Here is a 15,785-nt window from a genome sequence, read left to right as displayed (position 1 = left end):
CTGGTCTCCTCCTTCCTCCGAGTCCTGCACTCCGACGCCACTCTCTCCATGCTCTATGCGGGGCTTCTCCTCTCTGCCACTCCCTCAGGCTGGAAGACGCTATCCACCCCGGGACTCGCTTCCAGCCGCGGTGTTGAGGTCCTGCGCACCACCGGAGGCAATCGCTCATCGAGGGGGCTAAGGGATATTCCTTCCGAGGTCAGGTCACAGTTTCCTTCCTGTGACCTGACAGCCGGACCTCTAGGCTCCAAGTTTGCCGGTTTTGCAGCGCATTGCTCGATGGTTCGCTGCCCCGGAGTGACCACAGCAGCCGAGGGATAGTTCCTGGGTCTCCCCTTCCTTTTCGGAGGCATTTTAAAAAGTTGGAAATATTTTTTTTCAAGAAACGCTGGAGCAGGTAATAAGAGCACACGTGTTCAAGTCGCCATCTTGGCTCCACCCCGAAAATTAAAATATTTTAAAGCATCACTCATGATGAAACTACTTAGAAATCCATTGTCAGATGCAGTCTAAGGCATTTTTATTAATGAGTACAAAATAGTAGGGCCTAGACTTGTATATCAACTTTCCACCTATGTAAACCTTGGGGTAGCACAATTAAAACAGATTGGAAAAAATTCTTTTTCACTCAATACACAATTAAGCTTTGGAATTCATTGCCAGAGGATGTGGTTCAGGCACTTAGTGTAAATGCATTTAAAATAGGCTTGAATAAGTTCCTGGAAGAGAAGTCCATAATCTGCTATTAATCAAGTTGACTTATAGGACGATACTATAAACTGCACGTCCACTACCCCGTATGCAGTAAGGGATTTAGCATGTCAAAACGTGGGTCCAATCCCCCCAATCTAATAGCGCTCATTACATGCAAATGTATGTTGATGAGGCTATTAGTGTTGTGTTTGAGGCATTGTGGACTCTTGGTCACTACAGTGATGACTCCGCCCATGGGGAGGAGCCCCGCAGGGAACTATAGTGGTAGGCTGGAGTGTCTGGACAGACACAGAATGAATGGAGGCTTTATTGTACTGCTGTATAGATGATGATGAAGGCAGGTAGGCACTGAGATCTGTGAAGTGCCAATATGTTCAATGAGCCCCGGATGTAGATTCTCACCCAAATGATATGATAGGCAGTAGCTCGCAGTCCGGCGATGCCGTTGCTGGTGGGTGGTATAGGAGCACTGGATCGTAGAGGTACTCACAGGAAATAGATGAATGATAGGACCGAAGGTCTGCGGTGCAGGATACCGATGATAGGCCCTCATGGAGCAATTACCTGAAGTCCGATATCCCGTAAGGTAGAGAGAAGACAGAGCGGTCGCAGCCGTCTGCAACTGATGGGTGCAACAGTACCCCCCTTCAAAGGACCCCCTCCAAGGCTTCTCCCAGGTGGTCTGGGCTTATGTGGAACTGTTGTAGCATTTCTTTATCTGTAATGTTGGCCAGTGGTTCCCAGGAATTCTCTTCTGGACCATAGTTTTCCCATGAGATGAGATACTCCCATGTCTTGCCCTTTTTACGCACATCAAGGTTGTTGTCCACGGCATATTCTATGTTATCCTCTGTATCCAGGCTGGTAGGTTCTGGATCCTTCCTGGAGAATTCAGAGAGCTTCACTGGCTTTAGTAAGGGTACATGAAATGCATTGTGAATCTTCATAGATGGTGGCAGTCTTAGACTATATGTGAGGTTGCCTAATCATTGAAGGATGGCAAAGGGTCCCAAATACTGAGGTACAAATCTTGCTGAGGAAAGCTTAAGTTGAAGATACCTGGTACTTAACCAGACCTTGTCTCCAGGCTTGAACTGTGGTGCCTTCTGGTGGTATCATAAATTTCTTTGCCTTTTGCCCAGCCTTGAGAAGAAGCTCTTTCATCTGTTTCCAGATTTGAGCTAACTCTGCTGTGGTAGCTTGAGCAGCAGGAGAGGCTACTGATAGTGGAATAGGTAAAGGAGGTAATGGTTGTCTTCCGTAGACTAGCTGAAAAGGGGAAGACCCTTTGAGGTAGTAGGATGCGAGTTGATGGCTAACTCAGCCCAAGGCAATAATTCAGCCCAGTCGTTTTGTCTGGAATTGACATAAGATCGCATGAATTGTTTTAGCATTCTATTCATCTTCTCAGTCTGGCCGTTAGACTGGGGATGGTATGCAGAGGTTAAGTCCAAGGCGATATCGAACTTTTGACACAATGCTCTCCAAAATCTTGCAGTAAATTGCACTCCTCTGTCGGATTAGGCATCCCATGAAGATGAAAGATGTGTTTGATAAAAAGTCTTGCAAGTTCAGTGGCAGAGGGTAATCCTGGTAGCGCTACAAAGTGTGCCATTTTAGAGAATCGGTCAACCATGACCCATATTGTGTTGTTTCCGTTGGATAATGGTAAGTCCACTACGAAGTCAGTGGCTATGTGTGTCCATGGTTCTTCTGGCGGTGGTAGAGGCTGTAATAGGCCCCATGAACGCCAAGGTGCTGGATTTTGCTTGGCACAAACAGCGCAGGAGCCCACATATGCCTGTACATCTTTCTTCATGGTTGGCCTCCAATAATATCTTTGCAACATGGCAAGGGTATGGCTCTGTCCTGGATGGCCTGCCAGAGGGAATGGCCTGCCAGACGGGAATCATGTGCCCACTTCAACAGTTTTCTTCTTATGTTCTTGGCCACCACAATCTTCCCGGTAGGTACTGTGTGCGTGGCCACAAGGACCACCCTTTCGGGGTTGATGATATGACGGGGTTCTTCCAGCACGTCCTGTGGTGAGAAGGATCATGATAGGGCATCCATCCGAATGTTCTTTTCTCCAGGACGATACTTCAGCAGGAAATCAAATCTGTTGAAAAACAGAGACCATCTTGCTTGACGGTGGTTGAGCCGTTGAGCATGTCGAAGGTACTCCAGATTCTTGTGATCGGTGTACACAACTATTTGATGCTGTGCGTCTTCTAGCCAAGGATGCCACTCTTCAAAAGCCAGTTTGATCGCGAGGAGCTCCTTATCTCCTATCCCATAATTTCTTTCAGCAGGCGAGAAGCGCCTCAAAAAGAAGGAGCAAAGATGAAGAACATTGGATTCGCTGTATTGGCTTAGTATTGCCCCAACACCTATGTTCGAGGCATCGACCTCTACGATGAAGGGACGATGAGGGTCAGGATGGCGGAGGCACGGCTTTTTCTGAAAAGCCTCTTTGAGTGTGAGGAAGGCGGAAATAGCTTCTGGAGACCAGTTGGCAGGATTGGCTCCTTTCTTGGACATAGCAATTAGAGGAATCGTCAGTGAAGAGTAGTTGTTAATGAAGGATCGATAGTAATTGGTGAAGCCCAAAATGTGACGCAGTGCCTTGAGGCCTGTGGGTTGAGGCCAGTTCTGGATACTCTCAAGTTTTTTGGAGTCCATATGAAAACCACTTTTTGAAACAATATATCCCAGAAAGGGTACAGCCTCTTTGTGACATTCACACTTCTCCAACTTGGCGTATAGGTGGTACACACGCAGGCGTCTTAGGATTTTCTTAACATCCTCTTGATGACTCTGTAGATCTTGGGAAAAGATCAGTATATCATCGAGATATACTACAACACACTGATAGAGTAGGTCCCTTAAGATGTTGTTCATCATTTTTTGAAAGACTGCGGGTGCGTTGCTTAACCCGAAGGGCATGACGAGGTATTCAAAGTGTCCATCACGGGTGTTGAAAGCAGTCTTTCACTCATCTCCTTCTCGGATTCACACCAAATTGTAGGCCCCTTTCAGGTCCAATTTGGAAAATATTTTGGCCCCTTGGAGCTTATCGAATAGTTCGGTAATTAAGGAAAGAGGGTACCTGTCTTTTATAGTGATCTCATTCAGCCCCCTGTAGTCGATGCAGGGGCATAAGGTGCCATCCTTTTTCCCTACGAAAAAGAAATCGGCACCAGCAGGGGACTTGGAAGGTCTGATAAATCCCTTTTGTAGATTCTCCTGTATGTAGGTAGACATGGCTTTAGTCTCGGCAACAGACAAGGGGTAAACTCTACCTTTAGGAGGTTCTGAATTAGGCTTCAGATTGATGGCACACACAGGGATTTAGTATGGTGGGCATACAGATGAGGGGTGAAACTTCCACAAGGAAGACTGTCCGGTGGGGACCGTGACAGTCTGGTCCCCACCGGGACAGTTCCAAGGTGCCCCAATTGAACTGTGGCATATGGTCTTGAAGTCAGGGCAACCCCAATACCACCGGATGCATGGCTTTTTCCAATACCAGAAATAAAATGGATTCTGAATGTAGAGCTCCAGTGTGCAGGCCAATGGTCTGAGTGGTCAGTGTAATTTCTCCAGGACGTGGTTCCCCATGGATGGAGGACAATAGCAGAGGCTTCGCTATTGGTGTGGTAGGAATCCGTAGATGTTCAACTAAGCGCTTCAGAATGAAATTACCTCTGGCACCGAAGTCAATGAGCGTAAGTGTTGAAACTCAAGGCCTCTACAAAGCAGAGACACTGGTAATGATAATGGAGGAGTAGGAGAGGTGAGGCCCAGGAGAAGTCCTCCTGCAGATCCCAGGCCTGTCAGTTTCCCAGACAAATGGGACAGGTTTGGACTGCATGACCCGATTGGCCACAATACATGCACAGTCCCATGCGCTTTCGAAAATGTCTTTCTTTAGAGGTCAAATGGCTTTGGCCTAGTTGTATAGGCTCTTCCTCCTCTAAGGGTGTAGATGGAAAACTGGAAGCAATAGACACAGGTTTAAGACAGTTAACCCCCACCGTAAACTTTCGTGGACTCTTGGCCACCTGAGTTCGGTCATGGATACGGTGGTCAATTCTCCCAGCCAGTTCCATCAGAGACTCCAAGGTATTAGGCAATTCATGAGCCACTAGCTCGTCTTTTAGGCAAGAGTTGAGACCCTCCATGAATATGGCAGGCAAGCATCCAGTGTATTCAGTGTATTTAAGACTCTAGTATCCAATACAATTTGGATACTAGAGTCTTAAATTCAATAGCAAAGTCTGTAAGCAGCTTGTAAGGCAGATCCAGCGATCATCTGGTAGCCGGGTCATCAACACAGACTTAAAAGGTTTTAGAAATCCTGATAGGTCGTTCAGGATAGGGTCCTCACGTTCCCATAATGGTGATGTCCAGACCAGGGTTCGTCATTCTAGGAATGACAGGATGTAGGTGGTCTTTGAAGCTTCAGTGGGAAAGAGGGTAGGCTGTTGTGAGAAATGCATGCTGCATTGGTTAATAAACCCTCTGCACATCTTGGCTTCACCTGTAAAGCGAGTAGGAGTAGATAAAGGCACAGTGGTCTTAAGAGTTACCACTGGAGTCAGCAGCTCCTTCACAGGAGGCGTAGAAGAATTCAGTTGAGCATGTAACTGATTGAAGGCAGTAGCTAGGCTCTCCAAAGACTTTTGTTGTTCCGTGATCTGCTGGGCTAGGCCAGGAATGGCTGCAAGGCCGCAAGCTGAGTCGAGTCCATGGAGTTAGCAATCTGTTGGTTTGAAGCATTGTGGACTCTTGGTCACTACAGTGATGACTCCGCCCATGGGGAGGAGCCCCATGGGGAACTGTAGTGATAGGCTGGAATGACTGGACAGACACAGAATGGAGGCTTTATTGTACTGCTGTATAGATGATGAAGGCAGGTAGGCACTGAGGTCTACGAAGTGCCAATACGTTCAACGAGCCCCAGATGTAGATTCTCACCCAGATGATATGATAGGCAGTAGCCCGCAGTCTGGCGATGCCGTTGCTGGTGGGTGGTATAGGAGCACTGGATCATAGAGGTACTCACAGGAAATAGGCGACTCCCTAGTGGTGGAATGATAAAACCGAAGGTCCATGGTGCAGGATACTGATGATAGGCCCTCATGGAGCGAGTACCTGAAGTCTGATAACCTGTAAGGTAGAGAGAAGAGAGAAAGACCCCCGAGGAGTGGTTGTCTTGTTAGTGAAGGCCCCGAAGGGAGATGGAAGTGAGAGACCCCCGAGGAGCGGGTGTCTGAGCTTCTGAGGAGCGAGGCCCTTGGAGCGGAGCAGCATCTAAGCATGCAGCTTAGACCAGTCAGAGCAGCTTAAACTGAAGTCTTTGCTAACTCGATTTGGTATCGGAAGTGGAGGCTAGATATACCCAGAGGTACTGACGGCATGCGGTGGGGACGTCCTCGAGGTTCCTGCCATGACGTGTATTTGTGCGCAGGAGTTGTGTGCGCGCACTCCCTAGGAGGCCACGGGAGTGAGCATGGCAGACTGGGACGCCCATGCTCGTCTGGAGACGCCGAGGCAGCCATCTTGCCCAAGGAGGAGGAAAGAGAAATTAAAGAGCTAAGACAGCGGTCGCAACCATCTGTGACCGACGGGCGCAACAATTAGTCATTCGCTTGAGATACTGAAAAAAATGTGCAGCCGAGCTGCACATTTTATGCTCAGAAATTAGTGCATGCCTAAGGGCAGGCATTAATTTCTGAGCAGCCCAAAAAAGTGTACAGAAAAGCAGAAAATACTGCTTTTCTGTATATCCACCAACTTAATATCATATTAAGTCGGAGGAACCAAAAAGTAAAAAAAAAAGATTAAAAAAAAAATGTGCTGGCATGTCAGGTAAAGAAAACAGATGCTCAATTTTAGGGGCTTCCGTTTTCCAAACCCGTAAGAAAATCAGATTCTGCTAAAATGGAGCGTTCGTTTTCCAAACCCACTGACAGCCACTTCTCCTGGGCCAAGGAGGCGATAGGGGCGCATAATCATCCATAGGACTTCCTTTTAGCACAACCCCTCATTTGCATTGTGTATTGCACCCAGGAGAGGGGGCTGTGTGCGCATTCTGAGAGCAGGTGCTGAAATGGACACCCCTTTTTTAGCATGTCTGTACTGTATCGGCCTGTAGGGGAATAGCATGGAATTTATTTAATGTTTGGATACTTGCCAGGTACTTGTAACCTGGATTGGCCTCTCTCGGAAACAGGATACTGGGCTTAATGGACCTTTGGTCTGACCCAGTATGCCAACTTCTTATGTTCTTATGTTCTTAATATTGTTTTCTAAGTTCATTTTTCATTTCACAAATATTATTGCCATAGCTAACAAATGTGTGATAAATTTTAAGCCTCCTTAATGAAAAAATACATTGGTAAAGATCACTTAAAAGTTGTCAGAGCCGGGGGAAGTGACGTCACCGACCTAAATGGCTGCATAGTTGTGGAGCTCCTGCTACCCCGCTGCGAATCTAGTGAACACAAACATTCAAAAATATCCGATTCCTTTAAAAATGGACCGGAGAGACTCCCTAAACATAGTAGATGCTGTCTAAGAAGAAAAATGTCGACCTAAGAAAGTTTTCTTACGGAGAAGTAGCGATAGACTCTGGCGGTGAAAGTAGGGACAAGATGACCGACCATCCCGCAGAGGAGCTGAGTGCAACAGTGGGAGAAAAATGACCTGCAGCATTGAATTTAAGTGCTTATGAGTCAATATCCAAGGCAGACTTTGTCAAGTGGTTCAAAGATCTGAATGCTAATATAGGAGGACTCAAAGCAGAATTGTCTAAAATTGCTGCTGAGCTCTGATGTGACGTCAGTGAAATTGGGCGCAGAGTGGTTGAGATGGAAAACCAACTAGAGGAACAATTGGTTTCCAGTGATAAACTATCAAAGAAACTCTCCGTCATTGAAACAGTACAAACATCCCTACAAGATAAAGTAGAACAGATCTCGCCGGTGCAATTTGAGATTTCGGGGGATCCCTGAACAGTAGAAAGATCACAATGCTGTGCAGGTAGTAGAGCAGATCAGTAAATTTTTATTATTGAAAGATAGAAGATATAAATTTAGAAGATATCCATATTGAGAGAGCACACAGATCATTAAGCCCGAAACACAACAATCTCCCAAGAGACATTATAACCTGCTAGTAGAGCTTTCCCTTGAAGGAATGAATTCTCCAAGTAGCAAGGAGGGAAGATCTGATTCAGTGGCAGAGCAACAATCAGATTAGGGATAGATTTGTGCAGTTTTACACTGAATTGTATGAGACTGACCAGTCTATCTCCTTGACTGCGATAGATACTTACTTGACCACCATGTCTATTCCTTCTATAGATGAGGGACAGAGGGAAGACCTTAATAAGACAATTATGCCTATTGAAGTCCTACAAGCTATTAAAGAGCTGAAGCTGGGCAAAGCACCAGGGTTAGACAGATTCACAAGCAAGTTCTATAAATTGTTTGCTACCTTGATATTTCCACTTCTTACTAAAACTTTCAATGCATTGCTAGCAGAAATTACCTTGGCCCCTCACAGGAATGTTCTGGTATTACTGTATTACCTAAACCAGGTAAAGATGCCACTCTGTGCAGATCATATCGCCCTATATCCCTTCTCAACTTAGACCTTAAATTACTGGCTAAAATTTTGGTTAAACGCTTGGGGGTCTGGTTACCCAATCTGGAACATGCAGACCAGTCTTGTTTCATACTAGGTGGCATGGCATCGGATAACGTGTGTAGGGTACTTAACTTGATCTGGTATGCTAGGACACACAAAATACCTTCTTTGCTTATGTCAGTAGTTGCCGAAGAGGCGTTTGACCGAGTTCATTGGGCCTTTGTATTCCGGTCTTGGAAAAATATCAATTAGGACTAGGGATGTGAATCGTTTTAGGACGATTAAAATTATCGTCCGATAATTTTAATATCGTCTTAAACCGTTATGGAACACAATACAATACAGATTCTAACGATTTATCGTTATAAATCGTTAGAATCGTGAGCCGGCACACTAAAACCCCCTAAAACCCACCCCCGACCCTTTAAATTAAATCCCCCACCCTCCCGAACCCCCCCCCAAATAACTTAAATAACCTGCGGGTCCAGCGGCGGTCTGGAACGGCAGCGGTCCGGAACGGGCTCCTGCTCTGAATCTTGTCGTCTTCAGCCGGCGCCATTTTCCAAAATGGCGCCGAAAATGGCGGCGGCCATAGACGAAAAAGATTGGACGGCAGGAGGTCCTTCCGGACCCCCGCTGGACTTTTGGCAAGTCTCGTGGGGGTCAGGAGGCCCCCCACAAGCTGGCCAAAAGTTCCTGGAGGTCCAGCGGGGGTCAGGGAGCGATTTCCCGCCGCGAATCGTTTTCGTACGGAAAATGGCGCCGGCAGGAGATCGACTGCAGGAGGTCGTTCAGCGAGGGTTCCGGCGCCTCGCTGAACGACCTCCTGCAGTCGATCTCCTGCCGGCGCCATTTTCCGTACGAAAACGATTCGCGGCGGGAAATCGCTCCCTGACCCCCGCTGGACCTCCAGGAACTTTTGGCCAGCTTGTGGGGGGCCTCCTGACCCCCACGAGACTTGCCAAAAGTCCAGCGGGGGTCCGGAAGGACCTCCTGCCGTCCAATCTTTTTCGTCTATGGCCGCCGCCATTTTTCGGCGCCATTTTGGAAAATGGCGCCGGCTGAAGACGACAAGATTCAGAGCAGGAGCCCGTTCCGGACCGCTGCCGTTCCGGACCGCCGCTGGACCCGCAGGTTATTTAAGTTATTTGGTGGGGGATTTAATTTAAAGGGTCGGGGGTGGGTTTTAGGGGGTTTTAATGTGCCGGTTTTTCGATTTTTCGATTTTTTCGATTTTTAACGATTTTTAACGATTTTTCACGATATTTTACCCCCCCAAACGGCAACAATACGATTCCCTCCCCCTCCCAGCCGAAATCGATCGTTAAGACGATCGAGGACACGATTCACATCCCTAATTAGGACATAATTTTATTCGCTGGATACAACAGTTTTATACAAAACCGGAAGCAACCATTAAAGTTAACGGGGGATATTCCAAAACGTTTAATGTGGGGAGAGGCACATGACAAGGGTGCCCTTTATCACCTTTACTATTTGCACTAGCCTTGGAACCATTTGCCATTAAAGTAAGGAATGCACAAGCGATCCAAGGAATAGAAGTGGAGAGGTCTGCTTACAAGATATCTATGTTTGCAGATGATATTCTTTTCAAAATCAGTGATCCACTATGCTCCTTACCATTTCTAATTGAGGAATTAAAATCATATGGGGGGGTTTCTGGCTTCAAAATAAAAATTGATAACTCAGAATTAATGCCGATCTGGCTCCCAGATAATTTTCAAAAACAGGTAAAAGAAAAATTTCCTTTTAAGTGGGCGAAGACAGTTGTCTGCTACTTAGGGGTGAATCTGAGTGGTACAGGGATGGATTTATTTTCCCTAAACTTTAAACCATTAGCTAACAAGATATTCTTAGATTTAGATGTGTGGCATGCTTATAATTTAACCTGGATGGATAGAATAGCGACTATCAAAATGAATATTGTACCTAGGCTGAGAATACCTTTTCCAAACCCTATTTATTTATTTATTTATTTAAGAACTTTTACTATACCGACGTTCGTAGGACACATCACGCCGGTTTACAATTAACTGAAGCAGGTAGAAATTACAATGAACAAGGGGGGGGGGGGTAAGGGGGGCAGGCGAGAAGGGGGAAGAGGGGGGTAAGGGGTAAAGACAGCTGGAAATATAGAGGCAGGCGAGCGAGAAATGACAGGAATTAACAATGATAAACAGTAAAAAAACAACAGATATTTAGCTATTTTCTTAAATGACATAGTAACAGGCAAAATATTTGATTACATAATTTCCTTGGTACATGTCCAAGGCAGGCAGAGTACGGAGTATTTATTTATTTATTTGCAGTTTTTATATACCGACATTTGTTTAGTAACCTCACATCGGTTCACAATTAACAGAAACATTGTAGCTGTGCCAAATAGAACGAACATGTGCAACAGTGCTTTACAATAAACAATAAACTTTACAATAAACTTGTTAACGAACATATGCAATAGTGCTTTATAATAAACTTGTTAACTGGGGGGGGGAGGGGAGAGAACACTATAGAATTACCTGATACATATTTGAAATTGCTCCAAAAATGCATTTTTTACTTTATTTGGAGACGGAGACCACCACGGGTTTCCAGGAGGGTTTTATATCAGCCAAAGATTCAAGGGGGTCTGGACATCCCAGATATTAAAAAGTATTATCTAGCCGCCCAACTGAAAGCCATTGTTGAATGGCATGTGGTAGAAGGTGCCAAACAATGGGTGGCTATAGAACAGAGTATGGCGAATAATGTCCCCTTAGCAGGCCAGATATGGTTACCTCGATGTCATAGGATTCTAGAGGGCACCCTATCACCATATTCCAGACACACCATCAAACTTTGGGATAAATGGAAAATGGTGGTAATAGGTGATTGAACAATTTCAGTAGATACACCCATATGCCATAACAAGAGTTTTCCACCAGGCCTTGCTGCAGGCAGATTTTCTCAATGGCATAGATTCGGTCTACAGGTACTGGGACAACTGTGGGAACAGGATCAAATAGTGCAATTTAGTAAACTCCAAGATAGATTTCATTTATTGGTGGAGGATCAATTTGCATATATACAGTTAATTCATTATATGAATTCCCCTCACATACAATCACAACTGCAATTGGAGAAATCCTTGTTTGAGGGCTTGTGTTTTTCAACAAAGAAACATAAAAAACTAATATCTAAGCTATGCTTATAATAATTGGGCAAATTGAAAGCTCCCATATCACATATCTCGTTTGAACTTCTTCTTCTCTTCTAACGCCCATGTTTATGCTCCCTGTTTTTTGTAACTTTACCTTCTATACCAATGTTAATTGGTTTTCCCCCTAGTTCTATTGTAAACCGGTACGATAAGACTTGGTCTTGAGCATCGGTATATTAAAAGAATTAAAATAAAATAAATAAATAAATGGGCCTAGATAAAGGGATTTCATTCCTGCTAGTTCTCTTAGACATCTCCGAGGCTTTTGACACCGTGAACCATAGCATCCTTCTCAATCGTCTCTCAGACATTGGATTATCTGGACACGCCTTCCAATGGTTCAGCTCTTTCCTCAACAACAGAAGCTCCAAGATCACTATCAATAATAAAGAATCTCCTAACTTCAAATCTACTCTAGGTGTCCCCCAAGGCTCCTAACTATCCCCCACCCTCTTTAATATCTACCTACTGCCTCTTTGCCAGCTCCTCACAAACCTTAACCTTATTCACTACTTATATGCTGACGAAGTTCAGATCCTGATCCCTATAAAAGAATCCCTTCCAAAAACACTCTCCTTCTGGGAGAACTGCCTTAAGTCCATCAACCACTTACTCACCAGCCTGAACCTGGTCCTCAATGCAGCCAAAACAGAAATCCTTCTCATCTCCACCGACCATTCTACCAGCCATGATCAGACAACCTCTATCCCCCAGACCACTTAAGTAAGAGATCTAGGAGTCACCATCGATAACCATTTGAACCTAAAAAAATCAATCAACAATATCACGAAGGATTGTTTCTTCAAGCTCCAAGTTTTGAAAAGACTCAAACCCCTCCTCCATCTCCAGGATTTCAGAACTGTCCTTCAGTCAACAATATTCTCCAAAACCGACTATTGTAACACTCTCCTCTTAGGACTCCCGATCTCTGCCACTAGACCACTACTGATGCTCCAGAACTCAGCAGCCAGGATATTAACCAACACCAACCGGAGAACTCACATCACTCCTATACTTAGAAACCTACACTGGCTACCTATTAAATACAGAATTTTGCACAAAGCACTCACCATTATCCACAAATCTATACACAACCAACTACCTTTAGACCTTCAGTTCCCACTCAAACTATACACATCAGCAAAACCCATCAGAGCGGCACACAAAGGAACACTCCAAGTACCCCCAACCAAATCCTCTCGTCTAACCTCCACGAAAGAACGGGCATTCTCCATAGCTGGCCCCATCATCTGGAACAACCTGCCGACTGATCTAAGACTAGAACCCTGCCTGATTACCTTCCGGAAAAAACTCAAGACTTGGCTTTTCATCCAAGCCTTCCCTTAAGCCTAACATTGCAACAGTTCTTTCATTTAGCCCAATAGACTAAATGACCGACCCAGCCACTGTATACTCATATGTTCTCATTCTCCAGTTTTTTCTGTCCTTTATTTCCTGGCTACTCTAGCCCCCAAGTTCATTCTCCCTGTTATTTGTATCTGCGCCTCGGCCTTCCTGTTATATGGTTTTTGTTCAGTTAACCCCAAGTTTGATGTAAACCGGCCTGATATGAAGCTTGTCATGAAGTTCGGTATAGAAAAATGGTAAATAAATAAATAAATAAATAAATATCAAAGATTGGTAGACAGATATAGGGGAGGCATTGGAGGAGGAAGTTTGGGACATATGCTATGTTATAATTAAATGTAGCTCTATATCAGCTAAACCCAGACCTCCGGGGAGATGCCCTAAAGAGGGGGGTACTGTTGTGTTCTGCGGACGTGGCGCCCCACGACCGCGGCCCCCTACCTTGTCTGCGGTGCCCCTCGCCGCGGGAGCCCCGGGGGAGGGCTCTGAACCAGGCCATCGCTCCCGCGCGGCCTCCGGTGCTGATCACTGCAGGGGGAGCCATCCTGCTCCCCCCTCACGGCGTCCAGCAGCATCTCTCCGGCGTCTCTCCTCCGTGGGGGAGAATCCAAGATGGCTACCGCCATCCTTAGGCGCGAGGCCGCGCCTCCTCCACTGATTTAAAGGGACCTGATCCCTTTAACAAGCCTCACCTGTTCCTCAGCAGCCTAAGCATGGGAAGTATATAAGGAGACTTCCTCTGCTCGTCCAGTGACTTGGCAACGTCCTCCAGCACTGTCTAGTCTGCTTGCTTTGGTGAGTCTCTTGAGCTTTGCATCCTGTTCCTTCTTGGTGTTCCCGGTTCTTGACTTCGGATTGGCTTACGGCGATTCTCTGGTGTACGACTTTGGATTGGCAAGCGGTGATTCTCTGGCTTACGACTTCAGATTGGCAAGCGGTGATTCTCTGGTGCACGACTTCGGACTGCTGAGCGACGACCCTCTGGCACTCGACCTAGGACTCCTTTAAGACTACGGTCTCCAAGGGCCCCACCTAAATCCCAGCAGTCCGGGTCCCTACGGGCTCCTCCCAGGGGGACCGCGGGCTTCCAGGGCGAAGCTCCAGTCAGCCCTTGCACTGACACCTGACCTCTCAAAGGTCCACCTAAGTCCCAGCGGTCTGGGTCCCTACGGGCTCCTCCTGGGGGGACCACAGACTTCCAGGGGTGAAGACACAGCTCCTCTTCTCATCTTTTCGTCTGTCTCCGCAGCCGCCCCAGCTCCCAGTGCCAAGGGTCAGCTGGTCCCGTCTTCTGCTCTGCCTTGCCTCCCGACGAGAGAACCTACGGATCCTCCGAAAAGTATACCATCCTTCCGTCGGCCAAGGGTTCACAAGCCTGAGCATTACAACAAATATATTAATTCTTTTTTTTATTGAGAACTTAAGCACATAATACAGATATTATTGAATAACAATATATAACAAGGTAAATACAACAATAATTAATAAAGATAACATTCGTTCTCAACAGTGTCTTGTTTTATTATCCCCTTCACCCCCTCCCCTCTCTCCCCTCCCCCCCTTCCGAGTAGATCTGGAGTAGAACTGTAGGCATAGGAGAATTCGCAACCCAAAAAATGGCAAATAATTGCATGAAGCCCCACTATATGCTAATAAATGTTAGACTTAAGGCGTGGTATCTGAAGCTCCGCTTATGCCCCTTTGAAGCCAGGTGCATATGAGGTACCAAGGTTGTTTGGATTGCCTCCCCCTTGACCTTCCCCCTGAAGCTTGCTCGTAAAAGTGACATAGTTTAGACAATCTCACCCTAACTTCAGAGACAGAAGGAAGGTTATTAGATCACCATCACAGCGCTAATTCACACCGTGTGGCCAGAATGACCAAATGCGCAGCCCCTTCCTTATCAATGGAGACTTCAGTGGGTAGATTCAAGAGAGCGGACTCCGGCGTTAACTCCACCCGTTCCCCAGTAATGGTCTGAAGCATGTGGGTGATATCAGACCAAAACCCAGTTACCCATGGGCAGGTCCACCACATGTGGTAGAAGGTACCTATTTGACCACAACCCTTCCAGCAACGGGGATCCTGTGATGGTTGAAATTTATTTATCCTAGCTGGGGTATAGTACCATCTTAGGAGTATCATAGCTATTCTCAGCTAGAGTGGTGTACGGGGAGTGGCCTGTGCGCGCGCCGGGAGAGCGGGCGTTTGTCCGCTCTCCCGCGGACTTTACTGAATCGGCCCGTTAGTGTGCAGGAAAATTGAGTCCCAAGTTTCTTCCAAAACCTCCTTGCATAAATCAGCCTTCCATGCTGTCATATATGCTGGTTTCACTGAGGGGTCTCTGTTTATAAAGTTATATACTTGTGAGATCGCCCTGCATAGTGTATCAGCCTGGTCGCACCAGTTTTCCATTTGTGTCTGCTTATCAGAGACAGATAATGTATCTATTTCCCTTAGTAGCCTTTGCTTAACCATCTGATTTTGTTTCTTGACATAGGTTCCTCTTGCAATAAGATGACAGTGAGTCACTGCCTTTAAGCAATCCCAAATAAGTGCAGGGTCCCCTTGGTTACACTGTAAATAACTAGTTATGTGTTCCTGCAATGTTTTACAAAAGTCTCCATCTGCTAGTAAGGAATCATTTAGCTGCCATGGGTGATAGCCCCCCTCCCCCCTGGCTTGGTCAAGTTCTAAGACTATGGATGCGTGGTCGGACCATGTGATGGAGTTGATAGCCAGCTTCCTCACCCTCCCAGCCACCATGTTGTCCACTTAAAAAAATAATCCAAATGGGAGTAAGTTTGGTGTGGTGCAAATAGGTATA

This window comes from Rhinatrema bivittatum, chromosome 6 (assembly GCF_901001135.1).
Source record: "Rhinatrema bivittatum chromosome 6, aRhiBiv1.1, whole genome shotgun sequence".
In the NCBI taxonomy this organism is placed as follows: domain Eukaryota; kingdom Metazoa; phylum Chordata; class Amphibia; order Gymnophiona; family Rhinatrematidae; genus Rhinatrema; species Rhinatrema bivittatum.
The sequence above is the reverse complement of the archived record's forward strand: the minus strand, read 5'-3'. Positions refer to the sequence as shown.